Source organism: Ipomoea triloba, chromosome 6 (assembly GCF_003576645.1).
Source record: "Ipomoea triloba cultivar NCNSP0323 chromosome 6, ASM357664v1".
Lineage (NCBI taxonomy): Eukaryota > Viridiplantae > Streptophyta > Magnoliopsida > Solanales > Convolvulaceae > Ipomoea > Ipomoea triloba.
The window spans coordinates 16,140,905-16,148,161 of record NC_044921.1 but is presented as its reverse complement, the minus strand read 5'-3'; positions in this window follow the sequence as shown (position 1 = coordinate 16,148,161).

The window sequence follows — 7,257 nt, the reverse complement described above, 5'->3', positions numbered from 1 at the left end:
TATCTTCAAAAATTGAACATTTATTGTATTTAAAATATACTTTTGATATATTAAAAATGTACCTTATATCAGTAGTTTAATGATACCCCAAATTTCCAATATTTTTCACAATTTCAAAATTCTCGATTTTCTCACTTTGCATCTAGTTTCCAAAATCTAAATTCTCACAATCTTCTCAAGTTCCACATACAATTTCTCTCCGACATCTAAAATACTCAATTTTCATGAAGTTATCAACATTCACAATTTCTCACAAACGTCCAAAGTTCTTAATTTTCACCTTTCTCAACACAAGCTAAGGAGGAAAATGATGTTACAAACATTCTATCACCGGTCCACTCTGAAAGGCAAAGACCATTATACCAACGACGATAATGATGCATGTTATCTCAAAATCATTACAAAAAATATAAATTATATAACAATATCAAAAGATGAAGATAGAAAGCTATGGAGTGATGAAGCAAAATGTGGACACGTATGCCATGATCGCTTATATGGCCACATATACAATCTTGATTAACAACACTTCATAAATGATGGAAGAGCAACTAATTACTACACATTTAAGGTGTGTTTGGTTGACATTTTTTGATATAAGGTATGGCTTGTATGGTATAAAAGTGATTGTTATTATTTGGTTGACATGTTTTTAGAATACTACTATGGGTTTGGAATACTCCATTAATTGAAAAACACATAACCTTATTAAATAAGGGTTTCATTTCTCTTCCTTCTTTTTTCTCCAACTATTAATAATCATTCCCATTCCACTCTACTACCAAACATGCATAATACTATACCTTCACCAAAACCCATTACCCTTACCAAGTATTTGATGCCCATACCGATTCCGATCCCCATATGTGAACCAAACACACCCTTAAAATACCCTTTGCTTTAAAAAAGTTGAATTCTCAACTCCAAACGTCCCGTGTCCTGACTTGACAAAATATCTGAAAGGATGTAAATTATGGTAACTGAACTAAACAGAAAGAAACATTTAAAGTACTCTAAGACTATTAGTGTCTTAGAGAGTGGTGGCGTAGTAAAAAGCCATAACAGCCATTGGAATTTTCAATTGTTGTTTTTTAGTTTGCTTTAAAAAAGAAATGTATGAGTTGTGTATTTTGATAACATTTTTAATTGAAAATGTATAATTATCAATTACTCCACAATTTAAATTTAGATGGGTGATAAGTGCAAAAGATACCACTTTTATAAGGTTATTTGTGGATCGTTTAGTATACAAGTTAATACTTTTATGAATGGTTTAGTCTTAAATTGCATTAGAATGCTTTATATTGTCATTGGACCCCGTTCCACGCTTTGTTAATTGTTTTGTAGGTAAAAAAAGATGTGCAAAAAGGCAGAACATGGCAATATTTTGGAGAAGGATTTACAAACCGAAGTTGGAAGGCAAAATAGGCCTTGGACGCGCGTCCAGGCCGGCGTCCAATTTTCAGCCCGCAGAAGTTTGAAGTCTGTGCAGCAGAAGGCAGTGGACGCGCGCGTCCAGCGTGCGTCCATCGCGGAAAATTGGCGGTTGGGCGAGATTTAAAAGGGGAATTGAGCCATTTTGCAGGGGATCCATCACACTTCAGTTTTAGATCACTTTAGAATATTTCTCTCTCTAGGATTAGCCTAGAGAGATCTCTCCCAATTCACTCCACATTGCAATTCTTAGGTTTAGATTATAATTAGAGAAGAATTCCATTGTTACAAGATTGTGATCAACATTCAAGTTCAAATTCAAGTTCAAGTTCAAGTTCAAAGTTCAATTTCTAGCTAAGTCTTCATTTTAATTTCTTGTCATTACTTTTGCTTTTTGCTATTTCAATTCCAAGTATGATTAGATAGATCTTTGTGGATTTGGATTGAGCAATGTTGTATGGATATTCTTGAGCTTTGAATTGATCAATTAGGTTTTGCAATTGCTTGATTGATGAGTTGATTGTGGATTGGGATGGATGTCTTGACTCTATGCCAATTAGGATCCGATTGCACTAGAGGAGTAGGATAGGAATATTCACCTACGAGAGTAGGGAGTAGATCTAGCCCTCACCATCCACATTTCCCTCTCACCTTTGAGAAAAGGGAGAGTGGAAGGCAAGAGACACATAACGTGTTTGACAAAATGCCTCTTCTAGCCTAGTGATCACAAGGATGACATTACAGTCTAAGAAGTGAGTCCATTGACCACGAGAGTGGCGGTGGTGTGAGTGACCTTGTCTCATTTTCATAATCTAAGTATTGCTAGCCTAATATCTTAGGAAATCAAGGATACCTATATGAGTTGCAAGATCCAAATCCTCCTTTCCAATTGATTGTTTCCATTGTTTGTTCCTTATTTTCATGATGTTTCATGCGCATTTCTTACTATGTTTGGGTTAGCTTTCAAACACTAAACACTCTTGTGCTTAATCTCCTTACCGCTCAAATTCCCTCTTGCCGTCCTTTGAGAACGATACTCGGGAACTTCTTCCCGTTTTAACACCCACTTCTTTCCATCCACCGCTAAAACTACATCCATCAATGGGTTTAATTTAATCATAAATAGTAATAATTATAATTAAAGTTACAAATTTAAAATGATAATAAATAAAGAAATAATGAAAATATAGTTGGTGTAAATTGGTTAATTCGTCAAAGACATTGTGGTCAAGCGGTATGAAGTGATTCTCTCAAATGAGAGGTCATGGACCCGAGCCTCAATGGGGTGATATTGTCTTGTTGGGTTTTATAGTAGGTTGAGAAAGTATATTACTCAAAGAAAAATTAGTTAATTCACTTAAAACTGGGTTAAACAAAAAAAAAAAAAACAAAAAACACACACAAAGCTATAGAAAAAAATGGCTTCTGATATATTGAGTGAGATAGTGGATGTTGATGTGGAATGATTGGGTTCAACAACTCTCAAAATGATTGGATCAATTCAGTCCTCACTTTTTATGTGAGAGCATGTTCTCATCTTAACCCCGATTGGGTTCAACAACTCTTAACTATTGATGTATCGACTAGTTTAGTCATCCCCACCCCCCCCCATCCGCGCGCGCGCGCACACACACACACACACACACACACACACACACACACACACACACACACATATATATATATATATATATATTAATTTTAGTCTAAAACCGATAGTCGCACCCAATGCAAAATTTTAAGGTTATGACAAAGAAATTTTATCCCAATAAAGATCAATCTGATAAGCACAAAATCGATAAGCTCGATAACCTAAACGGGTTATCTGAAATTTAGTGGACTAGCCTAATAGTATGAGCAACTTAAGGCTATTACTTATTTTATAAATGATGTGGAACAAAATATATAAAGAACCCTATTGATCGACGATCGTTCATCAGTCGATGGTTGTCAAATTTAGTCACTAAATCTAGTCGGAACGCTTGTGATCGATTATTACATGTACTATGTCAATAACTAATTAATCTAGTAACATATTATTAGTGTATTTCTTAAATTGTAACAAATCAATCTATTGGTTAAAAAAAAAAAAAAAACAAAACAAAACAAAAAGAGACACAAATCAATCTATGCACGCAAACTTTTGTGTATCTACACGTACATGTGATGTGATACAGGCATACAGCACCAGACAGACTTCCACGTAACTGATTTCGCCATAACCATGCACTTAAATGTAGAGCGACAAAAGCCTGAATACAAGAAAGTCACATTTCAGTACTTCCAAGTTCCAATGCGACCCATACATTCGTTTCATCATGCACCCAACATTCCATTCCAATTTGAAACCTTGCAAAACGTGACTATCATTTCAAAATATATAAATATATAAAAACATAAATATAACCAGAAATATATTTCTAAATTTTAAATTTTAAAGATCAAATTACAATGAAATCTAGGAAAAATAAAATGTTGCTCAGAATAACTAGCTAGTAATAAGATAAACAAAATCACAATTATTTAATAATTATATATAAAAAATCTTCCAAAGATTACATTTTGTAGGATGGTTTTGCTAATTGCTCATGAATAAGCGAGCTCGTTAGTGTTGATTTAATAATGTTCATAAGGCTGCTAGTTTAGTGTTCGTTTAATAATATTTACAAATATACTATTTTAATGTTTGTTTAATAATATTTACAACCATTCTCATTTAGTGTCTGTTTAAGATTGTTAATGAACAAACTCATTTAAATACACTTTATTTTATTTAGTTTTAATATACTAATATACTACTTTATTTTAATATAAACTATTTCTTATTTATGAATAAATTATGATTATAAACATGTGCATCTATTTGTTTATTTAATTAAGTGGTTCTGCCATTTAGCTACATTGTTTGACTGCTATGTTTGTTTAAAATCAAGTGGTTCTACCAAACACTCATAAAAAAAAAAAAAANAACAGTTTCACTTTTGTGTTTTTATATTATCGAATGAAACTGTAGTTATATCAAAAAGTAACTGCAGTTGTGTTGAAAGGTAACTGCAGTTGTGTTGAAATGTAACTGCAGTATATATGAAAAGAAAGTGAGTGGCGCGAATTCATCCGTCTGTTTTCATTAATCAAAACGACGTTGTTTTGCGACCGTAACGATATAATTTGCGGTGATACAGCACTAGACAGACATCTACGTAAGTGATTCCGTCATAAGATCATGCACTTATGTAGAGCGACAAAAGGCTAAGTATTTGGGGCAAGACAAGAGGCTGAATACAAGAAAGGTACCTTTTATTACCTCCAAATCTCCAATGTAGTATTGACTAATAGTGAAAGTTTTTCTTTCTTTTTTTTTTTTTTTAAATAAATCTGATTTAAAAAAAAAAATTCGCGCACGTCAAAAACACTTGTTGCAGACCAACCAATTCAAATTCTTTTCTCTCTTCATTTCTCTTTCATCCATGTGTGCATTTACTATTTCAAAAACTTTAAAAAATCCACTGCTAAAGATGCTCAATAATGTGATTATGTGAGGAGTGATATTACGCTTAATCTTACTTTTTACTTTATTTTTTACAATTTCCTTTACAAGTTTTCTAAAAAAAAAAAGAAGGATGTAAGCAACAAAAATAAATTTAAAAAATTATTTTACATAAAAGCATACCATATCATTTTACAATTAATAAAATTTTTAAGACGAGGACTAGGGCTGTGCAAGATCCGAGAAACCCGACCCACCTGCCCGACCCTCCAACCGAAGAGAGGGAAACCGAATCGACCCGAATCCGAAAGTAGCCATCCGAACCGAACCGTGTTATAAGGCGGTTTGAGTGATCTCGGGTAGGGTAGGGTATTTTTCTACCCGACCCGCCAGGATATCCGAAATTATTTATATTATATATATATATATATCGACATAGTGTTCTGCACCTAACACCACTAGCTCTAAAAAGTAGTATATATTTATGACATAGTGTACTAGCTCTGGTTCAGAGCCTCTGAAAAGGCATATGCACATTACAAGCTCTGGTTCAGAGCCTCTGAAAAGGCATATGCACATTACACAAGGGCACAAGGCTCAATGTGACACCATGAATAGTAGTGTAGGCATGCTTAGAGCATCGCCATCAGCACATATTTGTGTGTTATTAGTACAATAGTGAGTAACATGGTGGAGAGACAAGGGAGGTGAGAGAAATTTGGGTTCCTTCTGCAAATGAAGTTTTTCAAACAGTAAAAGGGAAGGAGGAAACATCATGTGCTGTGCGCGTATCGCGCACAGCACATGCGCCCAGCAGGCACGCGCCAGCTGGGTGCGCCTGACAATACTTTTTTTTATTATTTTTTTTTAAAAAATCAATTTTGTTTTGTTTTTTTTATCCATCTCCTCCCATTTTCTCTTTCATAATCACACTTACAAAAACCCCTCAATAACCGTTAAAAAACCCATTGATAAGGATGCTCTTAATGCTTTGGATTTTTTNAAGGATGCTCTTAATGCTTTGGATTTTTTAGGTGATATAATTACATAAACATTGCTCCTCAATTTATGCTTAATGCTCTGGACTCTGGAGAACCCATCAAAATATCAAATACACAGTCTTTACCAGTTACCAATTTATGAACGAGTGAACGGCCACCTTCCGTCGCGGCGTCGTTCGCAGTCGGCAGCTGCCTCCGTGCCTCGCCTCTCACTCACCTCCCGCCTCCGCAGTCAGCGGATTGAACGCCGCCCGCCGCCCGCCTCCACAGTCCGCGCCTCCCCATCAGCCCTCGTTCCCTGGCTGCGCCGCTGCCCTCTGCAGCTGACTGCTCTAGTGCTCTGTCAAAGCCAAATGAAGAAACGGACTGATGAGGACTGAGGAGAAGTCAAGAAGATGCAGACATCTTAGAGGTTCCTTTTTTTTTTTTTCAAGAAGATGCAGACATCTTAGAGGTTCCTTTTTTTTTTTTTTGTTGAAATATCATAGAGGTTGTTTAATTCAAGCCAAACGAAGAAACAGATAGTTGATGACTTTTAGTCTATATTTTTTGAGTATTGTAAGGCAATTAATTATCTATGCTGTATTTTGCTTCAAATCCGAAATCCGATGGTATCCGACCGAATTCGACCGAATCCGAAATTTAAAATATCCGATGGTTATGTAGTTTAGAATTCACGGATAGGGTACAGAAAATAGAACCCGAAATCCGAACGGGTTGACGGATGAGAGACCCGACCCCCGCCCGAACCCGTCCGACGCACAGCCCTAACGAGGACAAGTGAAATTCTCCTTTGTTAAGACCAAAAGAACAAGCGCGCAGTCATGGCAACCTTCCCTTCGTCCAAATTGTACGAAGGAGGGAAACCAAAGTCAACCTTTTTATTTTTTTAAATTACTATTATTATAATAATTAAAATAAATTTTTATATATATATCTTGGCATGCCCACTATCAAATAATGTAAGCATTAATATTTTAAAATCAATTATGTAAGCATTAATATTTTAAAATCAATTATATTAAATGAAATCTCATCAGTTTCACTTGTTTTAATTTACAATTTACTGTAATAGAGTCAGTAGAACTCAAAAAAAAAATTACAATTTAAAATCAATTATATTAAATGGATTATTTGATAGGATATCTACAAGGATAACAATTTTTCACTAATTTTTTTTTTTATCATTGACCAACAATATATGATTTGTAAGGTGTGTCAATTCATGATAACTAATGAATAAATAGAATTTTATTGTAACATAAGATGAATAATACTATTTTTTTATTGACAAAAAATTTTGTGAGACCACCTCATCACGGATTCTTGTCCGTG